At 38.4% G+C, this 18,279-nt stretch overlaps 1 protein-coding gene across 2 annotated transcripts in view; it reads right to left on the bottom strand.

Annotated features, from left to right (window-relative positions):
* Nucleotides 1-18,279, bottom strand: part of LINGO2 (leucine rich repeat and Ig domain containing 2) — a 1,191,160-nt gene that overhangs the window by 959,546 nt on the left and 213,335 nt on the right. For both annotated transcript variants that reach the window (XM_044265545.1, XM_044265546.1), the window contains exon 2: nt 1,466-1,562. The gene's annotated coding sequence lies outside the window, so the exon portion shown is untranslated. The remainder of the gene's footprint in view (nt 1-1,465; nt 1,563-18,279) is intronic.

Genomic DNA, 18,279 nt, shown 5'->3' with positions numbered 1-18,279 from the left:
CCCATTGAAATGCTGCTGATTATTACCAATAGAGAAGCAAGACTCAGTAAGCAAGAAGGCCACACAGAGAATGCTTTACAGCCTCCCAGGGTGTCAGTCACTGTTGAATAACCCAAGCAAATCTGACTCACAGGAGCACAGTGGTTAACTGGTTTGCAATCACCAGAGGAAATGTGTTTGAAAATGTTCAGGTAGGATAGTTAGGTCAACTAAGTCTAATGGTTCTTTTGAGCCTCTAGAACACAAGAGCATGCATTCTACCATTGATAAGTGAATGCATTTAATTGTACTGGAATTCTTAAGTTTTCAATCAGCAATCTGCAACTGCCCCAAATAAATGTCTTCTACACAAATAAAATACGCTTGAGCCTAAATTAACGTAATGTTGAATGGAGAGAATATTTCATATAAACATTCCTTTAATTACAAATCTTTATGCATAGGTGTTTGATAAGGCTTCTATTTATTGAATATACATCCTGTGCCAGGCAGAATTGTAGGTGCTTTCCGTATATTATGTCTTATTTCCATGGACTCTTACAACAACCTCATGATACAAGTAAAAAATGGGGAAATGAGACTCAAGTTATTCAAGTTGTAGGCCAGTTAGGTATAAAGAAAGAATTAGTACTAGTTCCATTAAACTATGTCATCAGCCACGACAGGGTATTTGTATAGGGGAAGGAAGCCTGCCACAAATTCTCATTTTACAGCAAAGGTGAATGGGAAAATTACAACACACATTTTCCTGTGTCAGTTTTTCTGTAACTTTCAATTTCTTTGAAACCCCATCATCGATATAACTACTCAACAACTTACAGAAATCTTTCACTTTTCAAGAGTAGTAAAAATATAAAGGAAATTCCTTCACATCAGTTTTCTAACTGAGGGAAGGCAATTACAACTCTTTTTTAAATTACATTTTAAAACTTGAAGGTCTTTTCCTCAACCTACATTACTTCTTTGGGTCCTCACCTAACAGAAAGTCTAGGGGCAGCATGGCAGGAGAAAGTGACTCTTGTGCCATGTACTAGCAGCATGACCTGGAACAAGGTTTTACTTTCTCTGCACTTCCATCTTCCACATCTGTACTGTGAGGGCAATAATACCTATTCCTGGGGCTGTCGTGTTGACATACTGACTAATGGAAATACAGCATGTATACAAAGTAAGAAATTAATAATAACAAATTTGAGTTTCATATTGTATCCCATTCCTCTAAGGAGCCAGAGAATGATTATTGCATGCAAAATAATACAAAAAAAAAAAAGAGAGAGAGAGAGAGAGAGAGAGAGAGTTGTTTTTGAATCTCAAACTTGTGCACTGGGTAATAAACCTTCATCATTTTTTTTTATAATTTTTTATTTATACATCATACACACACACACACACACACACACACACACAAGCACATTCCTCATCACATTCTCCAAAGGCCAACATATTAAGAATCACTGCATCTTACCAGAACGTGAAACGATTTCAGCATGGATTTTCCAACTTCATTTGGGATACTTCACATATGAGACTTCTACATCTTGAAACCATCTCCAACAGATTCCCTAAGTGAAATGAAACAAAAACTCTTGGGAACATAGAAGAAAATTTAACTCCTTCCAACAGTATTCATTTCAAATTCCTCATGTTAGTTTCCATCCGACTGCTTTTGCTCTAATTCTCAAAACACACACACACACACACACACACACACACACACACACACATCCCACATAGTATTTCCAGACCGCAGAGCCACAATCCCACTTGATGTACCCATCCCTGGTGACACTATTGCTTGTATTTTCAGATAATGAATTTCATTTTATTTGTTTTTGTAAGTCAATGGGCACTTTAAAATAGATATTAGAAAATAATAAGGGTATAAGACAATTTCCACATCAAATGAGCGTTTTCTGTCATCTGTTTCAAAATCAATGATCTAATTCTCAGTATACAGTAGGTAGATGAAAGAGAGTCTGAGAGCCAACAAGTTGTAGCAAGTATGTCAGAGAAAGAAAAATAAATTGAATATTAGACCGTTTTTTTCTTAGGATGCTTGTAGCTGTCCTTCTACATAAAACCATCATATGATTTTTAAACATATTTATTCATTGCCTTTAATCACTTTAATTATGAAAAATATATAATTTCATGTATCTAATCATTATGTATATATTCATATACTAGCCTTGACTATTTTGCAAACTGAAACCTCATTCATAAATTTCCCAGGTATGCTCTATTGCAAAAATTTAGCAGTTTTAATGGTTGTTATTCTTAGCTTTATCTCTCACTCTCTCTCTTTCTGTCTTTCTCTCACACACACACACCTCAGAAGTCAAATTTATTGCAAAAAATTACACTGCAATCACATAGAATACAATGAAATCACATTTATTCATCAGCCTAACTCTATCCCTTTATAGCTATGTTGGTTTCATTACAATAGAACCCTCCACAAAAAAAGTTAAATAAAATCTTGGTTATGCAAATCACACTAACGAAAACACTAAAAACCTGATTGTGTGAAACATCTCAAGCTTAAGGAGGCATGTCAGGATGATCAATTTTAAATTAGTCACTTTAGAACACATTCTGTTGCTTCAATCTCCTGGCGGCTTCCCGGATTTCTATTTCTGCAAAAACAGTAATTACAATTGTACTGGAAGGCACAAGTGAGTCTCTCTTCCCGAAAACTAGATATGAAAATGAGTCCGCTGGGTTCACCAAACAATATTGACATCTCAAGTCCTCTTAATAGGTTCACTTCAGGTACAGACTTTAAACAAAGAGGGCTGCTCCAATTTTCCCCTCAATAGTCCAGGCAAGAGTTCTGTTTTAAGCTACTATCTTCTAGCCCCCAAACCAGCTTCTGTATTCTGCACTGAGATTTGGGGGCTCAGTCTCTGCACACCACATTTCTCCTTTGCCAGCTGACTTCCTCTTGGGTTTTATAATAGGGGGCACTGGAGGGAGATTGAGGGGTAGGAGAAAGGGGAAAAGGGACTTACGCCTTCATGTTCACTGGCTGTCAGTATTGTCTTGGGAATCATCCTTTTACTGTGTTAGCAGAAATCAGTTTCTGTCTACAGATTTTTGGGCCCTTCCAGAACAAGTTCATTCTGTCATCTCAAAGGCATCAGCACTGGGCTGCTGGCACTCCCTCCTGAGAATTCTTGAGCTTGAGCTGCCTACAGCTCTCCCCTAGAGCTCTTCAGATCCCAACACTGGTTCCTAAGCCCCACCCCCAAGGGTGGCCCTTAGAATTGCAGGGTTCCTCTCCCAGGCTCCTCATAACCTGATTCTTCCTTTGATTTCCCAATCCCTAAGGAGCTGCTTCCTGTAGGCACATCTCTGTATAACCTCAGGGCCTCCTTTTGCCTCTTCCTGTTCTCCAACAGCTATCTAAACTATTCTTTATGATTTTTTTCTTTGTTAAAAACAACAGGTATTGGGGTGCCTGGGTGGCTCAGTCCCTTAAGCTTCTGACTCTTGGTTTTGGCTCAGTTCATGATCTTATGACAGCGAGAAAGGGAATACAAGTATGGGGAGTGAGAGAGGGAGAAGCAGAGCAGGCTGTCCAATGAGCAGGAAGCTTAATGGGGCCAGGGAGAGGGGGGATCATGACCTGAGCCAAAGGCAGAAGCTTAATGACTGAGCCAACCAGGCACCCCTGCATGTCCAGGTTTAAACACTTTTTTGCATTTAAATATAAAACTAAAAAACAACTAATATCTAAATCCACTTTTGCATTTAAATACAAAACTAAAAAACAACTAATATCTAAATCTTAATACCGCTGCTGCAAAATACAAGGAAAGACACAATACTAGATTCATTGTAAGTGAAAATGAAAGCAATAGGTCTAAAAATTGAAATGGCCCTCTGTCACTATCCGTGTGTCAATATTCCGGTTCACATGGAACAAGATGAACGAGTAGGAAGTGGTAATGCGATCAGGTTTCAGAGCAGTCAATGACAAGGCAATGGGAATTCTGGATTGCTCTTCTCCACTATGGAAACAAAAGGGGTTTTTGGCTTCAGGTACCCACGGAGGCAACATAAGCTGTATGGGGCGATAGGTAACATTGGGTGAAGAGGGAGAGGAGGTGCTGGGAGCCAGAAAGGGCTGCCAGGACCCGCTGTGATGATACCAAATAGGAAGATGTACTGTCCATGTGTTCCTGCCAGCTCTGGTGAGTTTTTCATACTTTCAGACGGGACTCTGACTTTTATTCAAGTAAAAGGGCAGGCTTTTGTCTTGACAGTGGCACTGTTTCTTTATCTGTAAAATGAAGGAGTGAGTGGAATCACGATGGTATTTCCCAAACTATGGGGCATGATGATTGTGTACCAGAGGATACTAAAGCAAGTCATGTAGTTAGATTTGGGAAATGCTATACATCTCGTGCCCCTTTTTTTTTTTTTTTTTAGATTCGCAGTCCCCTTTACACAGTAACAGTTGCAGGGATCCAACTATAATTTTTTTTTAATGTTTAACTAAATTGTTTGGCCACAGATTCCCCCCCCCCTTTATTTTGCTCACACTGCCATCTCTTAACGATAATAGCATTACCTTGGAAAACGGTTTAGGAAATGCTGAACTTGGTGTTCTCTAAAACCCCTTATGACTCCAGGATTCTGTAATTCCAAGTAGAAGAACTGTTTAATATAGTACAACCAAGTGGCAGCATAGGGAATTGTCCCCTAAAATAACCCTCGCGGCTTCGGTTTCCCAGGGGTTTGGCGTAAGCATATTCAGGAGCAAGACGGTTGAGAGCCATGGAGAATAGTCTGCGACTCAGATCCTGGATGTACTAAGCATCCCATTAAAATACAGCATGTGTGTGTGAAGCATTCCCTAAGAGGTACTGTTTACTTACCAACACTTCATTTTTAGGTCAATGAGCACAAGGGGACATTTTCTTTTGGAAAGATTAGGAAAGTAAAGGAAGATCATAAGAATTAGCTATCCAGCAACCCCCCCCCCATGCAATGCCAAACTGTAACATACAAACTTATGCAAGTGAAATTTGGCAGAATTAGGGAGCTTTACCTTGGAGGAGAACCAGAATGAAAATGGTGCGCCTGAAGTAAACATTAGTGTTTTATTTTACAGATATGTTTCTCCTTTTAGCGTGGCATTCTCTAGATTCTCCTAAACTTTATGATTCTTGTTTGACTATCGTCTGTCTTTTATAGGTGAGGCTTCACAATTCCAGGTGGTGGTAATAAAGCCCATACTTGTAGATCTCCCAATATCCCCAATCTGTACAATATAAAATCTGAATTTATACAAGTTCAGTGGCTTCCATTTTCAGGGTGGGAAGCACTTCTTCACATTTTTGGTACTTTGATTGTTTATATCTCTTTATATGGGAAAAGAAAAAAAAACAGAACCATCATAAAAGAGGTAGATCTGGGGAGATCAAATTTACCTAGATTTTAAAATTTACTGGAAAATGCATTCATAGATTACTCTGTCCTAGAATTTCTACTTACTACTGTAAACTCAATTTCACCAATTTTAATAGATGTAAGATGATAATTACAGTTTATTAGCACTTTTAATGTTCTAGATAATGTACTAAGTTCTTTGCTTACAGCACCTTATTGCCCATAATAAGCCTATGAGGTTGGTGCTGTTATCATGTTCATTTTATCAACGGAAAAAGCAAAATTTATAATAGTTACAGACATTTTCTCAGAGTCACTGTGCTTTCCAGTGGCAAATCTTATCATCCAATCTAGGTTTGTCTGATTCCAAAGTTTAAATTTTTTTTTCTTTTTTTAAGATTTTATTTATTTATTTATTTATTTATTTGACTGAGAGAAATCGCAGTAGGCAAAGCAGCAGCAGAGAGAGAAGGGGAAGCAGGGAGCAGAGAGCCCAATGTGGGGCTCAATCCCAGGACCCTGAGATCATGACCTGAGCCAAAGGCAGAGGCTTAACCTACTGAGCCACTCAGGTACCCCCAAAGTTTAAATTCTTAATGATATTCCTCCTTTAGTTAAAATAAATAAGGCAATAGTTAATAAATAAGGCAATACTTATTTAAAAAAAAAAAAAAGGAAAAAAAGACCATAGACTAACGACTGTGTTATCTGAACCTGTGTGAACTCTCTGCATTTAATTTGTGTTGGATTCTGAGAAACACAGCTGTTTCTAAGCATTGTCGTGGGATCAACCTCAGGGAGTAGAATGCAGAGCTAAGAAAAATTTAAAGATACTGTTTAATGGTGACCCTACAATAAAGAACCAAGCTGTAATTAGGAACAAAAGCATCTATCCAGAAGATTCAGGCAAGAAGACAAGAAATGAGTTCAGACAATGGGAGTAAAGGAGATACAGTGATAGCAAAGTAGATCTGAAATGGCAGCAGGGATATCCTAGAAAGACACTGCATACTGAAAAAGAAGTATAGGCATTTTTTTTTTTTTTTTTTAAATAGAATGCCTATACCTTCTCCTATGTGAGGGGAATTTTTTAAAAATACCAGGTTGGATTTGACAAGACACACAGCCCTCTAGGAATTGGCATCTGCCTTACTATTCAGTACAGTGAGTCTCCCTTATTATACTGTCTATGCTTTAATCCTCAGGGAGTTTGAACTGCTAGGAGATGTACTACAAAAGATAAGAGAGGGTGAAAGAAGAGGGGAAAGTGGAGGGAAGGAGAAGGGAGAAGAGAGGAGGAGAGAGCAGAGAGGTTGGCTACAGCAACTACATCTAAGTGAGGGAAAACTCAACCAATGAGGACGTCAAGACCAGAGATAATGGAAGGATGAGCTCAGAACTACCAACAAGCAAAGGGAAAGAGCAGGGACTGGTACATGGGACAAGGTTCAGTGGAATCATTTGGAGAATCTTGTCGTGGAGACTTAGGGTTTTTACTACCTAAGTCCCATTACTTTTGTAGTTGCCCATTGCCCTACTTGCATGCTGTTGTGCGTCAGCCCCTTGTGGAGTCTCAAGTCATCAAGGTTTGCTGAGTCAGTTTGTTGCACAGGTTTGGGAAATCTCTGGAAAGGAAATGAGAAACAAACCCATGAGACTGGGAGGTAGAGAAGGTACTGAAAGAGAAAAACAGAGAAGCAGTCCCACCATTAGAAGACAGGAAGAAGAAAAGAAGAAAAGCTCCTTCTGGAAAACTATCATATTTTACTGTCACTGGAGGCCACTAAGGTGGATGAAAGATCTGGAAAAGAAATGGGCTGAGGTGAAAAACAAACAAAACAAAACAAAGCAAAACAAAAAACAGAGATCAGAAGTGAGGTTGGATACCATTAAAGTAACTTGAGTACAGTGGATAGATGGGCAGGGAGGTATAGGCAAATTAAAGAGTAGAAATGAGAACAAAATAAAAGGGAAAAAGAGACATACAGTTGTAGAACCAAGGGGGCAAAAATGCCTCAAAAGACAAAGAATTAAATCCCTCACCATTTGTATTCTCTCATTTTTCCAACTTTCCCTTCTTTTTCTGTCTCTTTCATACACACACACACACACACACACACAACACTGAATTCCAAGATTCAGCTTATTATAGTTCTCACCATTTGTTTGAAATTTTATTTATTTATTTGAGAGAGAGAGAAATCACAAGTAGGCAGAGAGGCAGGCAGAGAGAGAGGGGGAAGCAGGGTCCCCACTGAGCAGAGAGCCCGATGGTAATTCAGCCATCATTATTTTACATAAAAATGTTTTCAAATATGCAACTTACAAGTTTTATTCATGTAACTTATTTATTTATGTATTTATTTATTTTAAAGATTTTATTTATTCGACAGAGAGAGAAAGATCACAAGTAGGCAGAGAGGCAGGCAGAGAGAGAGAGGCAAGCAGGCTCCCTGCTGAGCAGAGAGCCCTATGCGGGGCTTCATCCCAGGACCCTGAGATCATGACCTGAGCCGAAGGCAGAGGCTTTAACCCACTGAATAGCTCATTCATTCATTCATTCATTCACTTAACACACCTTTATGTAATATTCACTACATGTCCGTCACTCACCTCCAGTGTACAGAGATGGAGGAAACAACATATCTGTCTTTAAGGAAAACCATATGATCAGGAAACAATGGAGAAAAATCATGCTCACTTGGATCTATTGGCTAGGAAGCATTTCAGTGCTGCTAATAGTTGAAACCCAGCTATAATGTATGCTATCAGTTTGGCATAACTGGGGTAGGCACAATTCTCAAAATGGCAATACCACCTAACAACCATACCATCCCCAGCAGGAGTCCAGTCCATGGCCAGAATGGAACCGAGCGCTACGACCGATGCATGTAAGTTTATTTTCCGTTCTCATTTTCCCATCCTGGAAGATAGGCCCTAGCTTTGCAGCTCCCTGCAGCCAAATCAGGACTCTTGAGGCACACCCCTGCCTCGGCATACTCTTGTGATTTCCAAATGAGGGATATATCCGGTTCAGGATTCCATAGCTAGGGAGTACCTACAAAATAATCCATCAAAGATAGCACAGGATTGTATTTTGCATGTTTACTAAAAAGGGAGTAAATGAATGAAAGGAATCATCCATATTCTTTCCTCTGGCCTCGGGAAAGGACAGGACATGCACTTCAACTACAATTTATAATCTTAGAACCTCCTCCAACCCTAGTGATGCGATTTATCATCTCAGTGCTAAATGTAGCCCAGAAAGAGAAAATGAGCCTTCTGTAATGAAAAGTCTGAAAGTTGGGGCTATAAACAACTGCGTAGAGAGATCTGGGCTGCATTTACATAGACTCTAGCCATCGTTCAAGGTGAAGAAATCAATGACAGCACAAAAATCAGCCCTGAACCTCAGGAGATGCCTTGTCCTCTGTGCTCCGTGTTTCTCCATAGTGTCTCATCCCTGATCAAGTTCTCTCCCCAGGGAGTGCTAATGGCCTAATGGCCACAGAAGTCTGTTTTGTTCTCTAAATGAGCAGGATCAAAGTGTGCTTGCTCTGTGAAAAACTCAACACTACTTCTGACTTCCTCCAAGGGCTGCTATGGCTCTATGGTACCTTTGATGAGGCTTCAGAGCTTCTCTTCCTAGCTCTTCAAAATACTTAACAGGCTTTAAGAAAATACGAAGTTCATGTCGGAGAAAAGACGTTCATCTTGTTCCCAGGATTAGAGGGCACAACCTATACGAACTGAACACAATACTCGGGGTGCAGGGAGAGCAATTTGTATAATTATTGTTTTGTAAAATGTCAATTGCCTAAAAATATTAGCCAATATTTAAAAGGCACTAAACCCAATCCTATGCATTTTACCTTCATTAAAACATTTAGTCCTAATGGCACACTCAGTAAGTTAGTAGTATTGCTGGTCTCCGGTTCTTGAGAAGGAATTTAAAACTAAATAATCTATACAAAGTCATACATGTGGCAAATGTCCAAGTCTCCATGCTCCCTTATTCTGATCAAGGATTTATTTTCAAACCAAACTTAGCTAAGTTTGCCTTTTGCCTTTTGCCTAAGTTTGCCATTTTGCCTTTATTTTTTACAGTGTTCTGAAATTATAAAAACCAAGAAAAATGAACATACCTAACTTTTTTTTTTTTCCTTAGTACAAATACCCAGCCAGGTCATTTGCTTCCAGTTTTTCATTCATATATACTTGGACAGAAGTAATCATGAACACATGAATTTTCCAATAAGTTACTATGAAAAGTTTTAAGCACAGAGAAACGTTAAAGACTTTTACTGTAAGCCCCGGCATATCAAAAAGTAGATTTCACCATTGATGTTTTACTCTATTTCATTTATCCTATATATAGATACATTGCGTAAAATTTTATATCCTTGTCCAATTTTTTTTTGTATTTCATTATAAACATTTTTATTGTTGTATCACATTTTAAATGTCTTCCAGGGGGTCTAAACATTCCTTAATGTGGCCCATTCTCTTTATCTTTGTGTCTTATCTTACTTGAATCCTAAACACAACTATTTACTTCCTTTAAAGAGATTTACACCCACTTTTTGCCCTGCTAAAGTCTGTTCCTGGAATTTCACTCAATTGAAATCCTAGCGCTGTTCTAGACATATAAAGATTACTCACAAACGCCTGTAGATATAATGACCTTGACCTGGCTGACAGGATTTCAGCAAGACTATAATGGATAATTACTGTTATAGGATGTTATTCTAATCTTTTCAGTAATGAGTCAGGATTATACTAAACACTACCTAAGTATCAACAATTCCTATTTACTATAAATATAAAAGGTTTAGATTTATGATAAAAATCCCTACGCAGTATTTCAGGTAATTAAAACCCTAAAGCCTTTAAAAGCAAAGGCCAGTATTCTCACCCCTTACCTGCTTCTACACCTCCAATATGGGGAATATCAGGGAATCTGAAATTGGAAAGGAAAGTAGGTGCTACTAACCCAATGTCCTAATGGACACAGAAATCCTTTCTAGAGCCTATGCATTTAACTGATGATTAAATGTGATCCAAAACACATTTGAAGGATTCCTAGGAACATTAACATTCTTATCTTCATTCGTTCAGCAAATTTATTCAGCAGCTACTCTGCACGGATACTCTGCCAGGTGCCAGAGATTCAAAGATAAATAAATTCTTACAAGGAGCTTTCACAGTGAAGGAATATGAGTGACATAAAATCCAGTTCAGAAATCATAGGAAAGTGCACTGTGCTGGTATAGGGGAACGGAGAGGGACAGTGCGTCTGTGAATGACAGAGAAATATGCCAAGGAAACCTTCTTACAATGTGTGAGCTCAACCTTAAAGTGTAAGTAGGAGCTAAGGAAAAAGGTATGGGGAGACTTTTCCAGAGCAGGAGTTTAAGCAAAAATATTGAGACAAAAAGCATGATGTACATGGAAAACTTTAAGGAATTACTTTTTTCTACTTTGTCTGAGGTAAGAAAGATGTGAAAGGTAAATAGGCAGGGCAAGATCATTTAGAACACAGTAGGCTCTATTTAGGAGGTTGGACTTTATTCTACAGGAACAAGAAACCACTTAGGAGTTTTATGCAATTCTTGTTTTCAGTAGATCACAGTAGAGACAGGGAAACTAGTTAGAATAATTTTGCAACTGACTATAAGACAGATTTTGGAGGCCTGAACCAAAGTAGTACCAATAGGGATGGATATGAAGAAACAAGGTAGAAAAACAGGTGAGATTCAGTTTTAATGTGATTCCCCAGGTTTAGTACCTTAGGGAAAAAAAAAAAAAAGGCAAATTTAGTTTGAGGTAAACGGAGTAGAGATTCTATGAACTACAAATATGGAGTAGTCTGGGAGAGGGGCAGGAAACAACTGGAAAGAAGGAAATACTTCCAATGCAGTTTTGGGACTTTCATTTCCTACCAACAGTGAAATCTCACCTGAGCTCCCTACTTACGATCAATGCCATGGTCTGGATATATGCATTCTCCCAAATTTCATATGTTGAAATCTTGACCCCAAAGATGCTGATATCAACATGTCATCCTTGGGGATGTGATAAGCTCCTTAGAGTAGAGCCTTCATGAATGGGATTAGCACTCTTTTAAAAAAAGAGCCCCTCCTCCCCCAGCCCTGAGCTTCCTAGTTTCTTCCACCATGTCAGGAAGTGAGAAGATGGCTATCAAGGAGGAAGTAGGCTCCCACCAGACACCAAATCTGCTGGCACTAGGATCGGGCCTTCCAGCCTCCAAAACTATGAAAAATAAATTTCTGCTCTTTGTAAGTCAGCCAGTTTGTGGCATTTTATTATAGCAGATGCAATGGATTAAGATAATCAAGAACACAAAATGTAAAAATGAAGGGTAAGAGAGATAAATCATCTCTCTTTTGGAGCTATAACACCATGTTGTGCAACAAATATGTTAAAGAGTAAAAAAGGCATGCGTTTCAACCTAACAATAAGAAAGTAGATTTCAGGGGTGCTTGGGGGGCTCAGTGGGTTAAAGCCTCTGCCTTTGACTCAGGTCATGATCTCAGGGTCCTGGGATGGAGCCCCCAGTCTGGCTTCTCTGCTCAGCAGGAAGCCTGCTTCCTCTTCTCTCTCTGCCTGCCTCTCTGCCTACTTGTGATCTCTGTCTGTCAAATGAATAAATAAAATCTTAAAAAAAAAAGAAAGTAGATTTCAGATTTTATTAATTAAATCAATATTACCTACAGAAATTCAGGAGTTAACAATATTTCTTTGCCTCAGTAAGTGAAAAGTGGTAATAATTTACATAAAAATATGACCTGAATATTTTTATACAAATCAAAGTGTTCAAATCAGAACATTCAAATCAATTAATGAGAATAGGAATCTCTCTTGACCTCTTCCTTTTCAAGGAAGCAAACTAATACCAGGATTTTATTTCAAGAAAATATCAAAAAGAAAAAGCAAATTCCAAAATATTCTCAGGCATAAGGTAACATTTATTTCAATCTCCTACATACTTAAATCACTGGACAGTGAGGATTCATGTTCAGAACCATCATTTTGTGTCATTGCAAGTTTTGTAATGAGATGACTTGGTCATTACTACTACATTATCCTTCCTAAGAAAAGTCATAAGTGTGCATTACAAAAGGCTTACTCAATAAGGATCAAAACAATAGGTTTTCCTGCTTAACCTATAGTTAACTGAACTAATTAATGAAAACAACCTATACACCATTTTCTTTTATCACCTGGGATCCCTTGTTTGATTTATAATGCCCTAAAATACCTTTAATCTTTATAAAATGTCTTTACAAAGTAGAAATAATGATGACCTTCCTCAAATCAAAGACTCTGTAAAAGAGAAAAAGTTCCATAAATAAACATAAATATAAATAAGTATATCCATTTGGCAGAGTAATTATGCTAAATTGTCTTCATCAAGGTTACATGGCAGAAATTTAAGTATAAATTTCTTTAGAGAGGTTATCCTTGTGAAGTAAAACTTGAAAGCTCTCACAGCCGATTGGAGTGACTCAAGCTTTATCCCACTTGTGCATCTGTTGGAGCTCAAGCCCACAGCTCTATAGATTTAGATAATCTCTGGATGGATGGAAACCCCCTTTCAGCCTCTACTGCAAAGTTTGGCTGGAAGAAGTTGATTGCTAACGCCCTGTAAGCTTCTTGATATAAAAGTTGAGATTAAAGGTTATTTCCTCTCAAGCTTCTGCTAAACGTCCTTATGCTGTGAAATCAAGAGGTCAAATAAAATGACTAGAGCACTGAAAAAAAAAGTTTTAGGAAAAAAGCACAAGTAAGGTTAAAAAGCAGCATAAGAATCAAGGTCCCTTTTCCTTCGAAAGACAAGGTTAGATGATGATATTTAGCAAGGCTGTTCTTATTCCTTACAAGCAGACTCTTTCCCAAATGCTTCATTGGTCTAATATGATCCACATATCAACCTTGTCAAGAAGGCAAAGTTTTTTTTTCCTCAGATAACACAAGGTTGGAGTCAAGACTAGCATTTTTATGAGTACCTACCATGTGCTGATTACATAGTAATTTTCACAATTACTATGTGAAGTACATAGTATCATACCTACTTTATAAATGAACTAATGCAAGGAGGTACCAAGTGGCTTGGAAACTAAAATTGCTTAGTATGTAGTAGAGTTAGGATTTAAAAATCTAGGGGCACCTGGGTGGCTCAGTGGGTTAAAAATCTAAGTATCATCACTGGCAGTACCGAGAGAAGGAGAGAGAGAGAGAGGGAGATTAACTTCCAGTATACCATACTGTTTCCCACAAAAGAGTTTAATATATTCCATGAAGGTACTAAGGAATCCTTAGGATGAACTGTTTTCAATGTTAAGAAGAATTCTTAAAATACGAGTCAAAAGAAGAAACTAAAAACAAATAGATGATATTGTTTCACCCTTTATCTAGAGAGAGACACACGTGTAACTGTATCCACTTACTGACTCATTAAATCGAGTTCTCCCTTGACCATAAGGAATATTGCAAATAACGTATATTGAAAGTTGAGAACGTGCCAAGTAAATGTTACCAGCATTAGTCTTCAAGATTTTACCCATTTTACAAAATGAAAAATGAGGCTCAGATAGTACTTCATCCATGATCACACAGCCTGTATTCTGGGGGACTGGAGTATGTCTCCCATGCCAGCCGCCTTACAGTGGAAGTCTTCTATTCTTTTTTTTTTTTTTTTTAATTTTTTAATTTTTTTAAAGATTTTATTTATTTATTTGACAGAGAGAGATCACAAGCAGGCAGAGAGGCAGGCAGAGAGAGAGAGGAGGAAGCAGGCTCCCTGCTGAGCAGAGAGCCCGATGCGGAACTCGATCCCAGGACCCTGAGATCATGACCTGAGCCGAAGGCAGCGGCTTAACCCACTGAGCCACCCAGGCGCCCGGAAGTCTTCTATTCTATGACACTCCCCCACACCCCAAGCCAGGTCTTGTTCCCACTTGCCTTGTGTGAACCTGCTTTGAGAATTCACTGCCCTGATTCCGCACTCCAAGTTGAGAGCTTAGCCTAATTCTTATACCTAATACGGTTCCCAAATAATTAGTTTTTGACTGACTTAGGAAAATGGCATGAACTGGAATCTAAAGAAATTAGCTAAAGGAATACTGGAAGGAAAATCAGTATTGCAGAATAGAAACTATTCCACCACTAGGCCAAAAACCAGTTCCTAGGGGACTGAAGAAAATGAGAAAACTGAAGAGGAGGAAAGATCCTCGTTTCATTTCTGGAAGTAAAATGTGAGAACAATAAAACCAAGTGAGACCTGGAGCATTCCTCTACATTTCAGTCACCTTTCCTTCAGAGAGAGAAGCCACCTGCATGGCTTGGTCATGTTATTACTGTTTAATTCCTGACTTCTCGCTGCCCCTATCATCCAGTTATGCTTTATCTCCTTCTATTCCCCTTGGCAACAAGACTGACTGTTAGTCTGAGTTACCGTGGAGATCGAAGAGAAAAAGCTTATAATCCATGGGCACAGCTTGTGGGACAGGGTAAGCATTTATTTCTGATAGACTTGATGGGAACAGGTGTTTCCATATCACTCAAAGTGTAAGATGTGTGACATACAATCTGTTTCTTCTTTACCTTTTTAGTCAAGAGAGAGATTAGAGAGAATGTAGGCAACTTCTTGACCTTTTTCCAATAAAGTTTTAGTAAGAAAGTGTTATCACATCCCTGTAATTATTTTAAATAAACCTGCTTTGCTTTATGCAAATATTGCATGTGATTAATAAAATCACATTCACCAAATCGAACAATGAATTCAATTCTCCGATCTGCACTTCTCTGACAACCCAAAATATTATATTGAGTCATACTTTTATCTAAATATTACAATAGATCACTAAAATCAGTAAGAAGTTATAAAATTAGAAACAGATTTGCTACAGTTAATTAGATTAGCCCCATATAACAGAGTGGCCATTAGTACACAATTGTTAAGTGGCTGATTGAATAAAAAAAAATCTTCTAGACTTCTAGAAAACAGACATGCTGAATTTTTGCTCTAGTAGACCATGAAGATACCCCCTTTCAAATATTGGCATGAGTAGGATGTCTTTCCTTTTCCTTTGTTACAAAGCCTGGATCCCCTTTCATTCTGTTACACTGAACTAGGTGATGAAAAAACACTGTCGCTCTAAGTGACTTCAAGGGCTGGATGTCAAACAGGGCTTCTTCAAGTGTCTCTTATTAAAGTGGAAATCTCATCACTAATGAGATTAATGTTTGCTTATCTATCTTACCTACAATATTTGAAGTTTCTTGAAGTTAAAAATAATGTTTGTACTTCCACAACAGTACATGGCATATAATAGGCATGTAATATAGGGCTTTTGGATGAACTGAACCTCTTGTTCAAGAAAAAATTCAGGGAACAGATTAGATCTCAGAAGTCCTTTTTAGGCATTTAACTTCATGACCTTATGATTATAATTACTTATATTTTCAATATAGGGAATGCATGCATTACCCTTATGTTTCTTGATAATTCTATTAATTTTGAATTATACAGCACAATTTTAGAAAAGCTGATGATACCTTGAAAAAAAAAAACTGGACATGGCAATCAACTATTATTATCAAACCAGAATACAGCGTGATTAAGCTGTAAACCTATGAGTAGCAATATTTTCCTGTAGATATGTTTTCCCAAGAGAAAACAAGTAATGCTTGTCAGAAGTTAGAAATGGAAGAGAATGTGTCAGCACAGATATATAGACATATATATCTATATCTATAGATATAGATATATAAATGCATTCCTTCATTCTATCAAGAGTTATATACATATTTTATTCATCAGTGAATGAAGACAAAAATACCTGCCTTTGGGGAGATTACATTTTAGTGGAGAAACAGAAATAAGTAATAATAAGCATAACTAGGAAATTATTGGTACATTAGAAGATCAACACATGGGGGGCACCTGGGTGGCTCAGTGGGTTAAGCCGCTGCCTTCAGCTCAGGTCATGATCCCAGGGTCCTGGGATCGAGCCCTGCATCGGGCTCTCTGCTCGGCAGGGAGCCTGCTTCCTTCTCTCAATCTCTGCCTGCCTCTCTGCCTGCTTGTGATCTCTCTCTGCCAAATAAATAAATAAAATCTTAATTAAAAAAAGAAAAAAAAGAAGAGAAGATCGACACATGGTAAAAATAATAGAGCAGATTGGGGCATATTAGAAGTCCTATGAGAAGTGTCACAGTCATTAATGTATATCTCATTGAGAAGTTGACTTTTGAGGAAAATCTTTAAAGGAAAAAGACATCTGAGAAAAACATTCCAAGCAAAATTAACAGCAAGTGAAAAGACTTGAGGCAGGCCCTGTGCCCAGTGCAGGCACCGGGGCTGAAGTAGAGTCAGCAAGAGAAATAAAAGTAGGAGAAAATGTCTGAAAGGTAATAGAAGAGCATAGGTCTTTGGCTTTTGACCTGAGAGAAATGGTGAACCAATGCATGGCTTTGAGGGGACTTGAAATTTAACAAGATTACTCTGACTGCTTGTAAAAAGACTGTGAGGAGGCAAAGGTAGAAGCAAAGAGACCAGTCAGGAGGCTGATGTGATAATCCAGGTGAGAACTAGGGTGGGGTGGAAGTTTAGCAGAAGGAAGTGTGAGCAATGGTTGGCTCTGGATATGTCTTCAGAGAAGAACTGGAAGGATTTGCTAATGAACTGATATACATATGAAGAAAAAAGAAAATTTAAAAATGAGTCTGAGGATTTTGAGCTGGAGCCGTCAAGAGTGGAACTGCCATTACATGACATGAAGTAGACAATAAGTAAAGTAGATTTTTTCTTTTCTTTTTTTTTTTTTTTTTAAGATTTATTTATTTATTTATTTGACAGAGATCACAAGCAGTAGAGAGGCAGGCAGAGAGAGAGGAGGAAGCAGGCTCCCTGCTGAGCAGAGAGCCTGATGCGGGACTCGATCCCAGGACCCTGAGATCATGACCTGAGCCAAAGGCAGCGGCCTAACCCACTGAGCCACTCAGGCGCCCCTCTTTTTTTTTTTTTGTCCGTTCTCTTTCTCTCTTTCTTTCTGAAACTTTAAAGTTCACGTTTGGATGCAATGAGTTTGGAATGTCTATTGGACATTTTAGTAGGCAGTTGAATTTAGAAATGTGGAGTTCAAGGGAAACTTCAAGATAGAGATATACATACAGCTGTCCTTTGAATAATGGGTTCGAATGATGCGGATCAATTTATATGTGGATTTTTTTAAATAAATGCAGTACAGTACTGTAAATGAATTTTCTCTTCCTTCTGATTTTATTAATATTGTTTTTCTTTTCTCTACTTTCATTGTAAGAATACAGTATATAATATAATAACATACAAAGTAAGTGTTAAAGGACTGTTTATGTTATTGGTAAGGCTTCTAGTCACCAGTAGGCTATTAGTAGTTAAGTTTTGGGGGAGTCAAAAGTTACATGCAGGAGCGCCTGGGTGGCTTTGTCCTTAAAGGGCTGCTTTTGTATGATCTTGGGGTCCTGGACTTGAGTCCCAGTGTGGGGGGTGATAAGGCTTCTGGCTCAGCAGGGAAACTTCTTCTTCCTCTCCCACTCCCCCTACTTGTGTTCCCTCTCGGTCTCTCTCTCTGTCAAATAAGTAAATTTTTTTTTTTAAAGTTACATGAAAATTTTCAACTGTGCTGGGGGTCAACACCCATAACTCCCATGTTGTTCAAGAATCAACATATGGGGGACGCCTGGGTGGCGCAGTTGGTTAAACGACTGCCTCCGGCTCAGGGCGTGATCCTGGAGTCCCAGGATCGAGTCCCACATCAGGCTCCCAGCTCCATGGGGAAGTCTGCTTCGCTCTCTGACCTTCTCCTCGCTCATTCT

This window comes from Neovison vison, chromosome 9 (assembly GCF_020171115.1).
Source record: "Neovison vison isolate M4711 chromosome 9, ASM_NN_V1, whole genome shotgun sequence".
In the NCBI taxonomy this organism is placed as follows: domain Eukaryota; kingdom Metazoa; phylum Chordata; class Mammalia; order Carnivora; family Mustelidae; genus Neogale; species Neogale vison.
The sequence above is the reverse complement of the archived record's forward strand: the minus strand, read 5'-3'. Positions and strand labels throughout refer to the sequence as shown.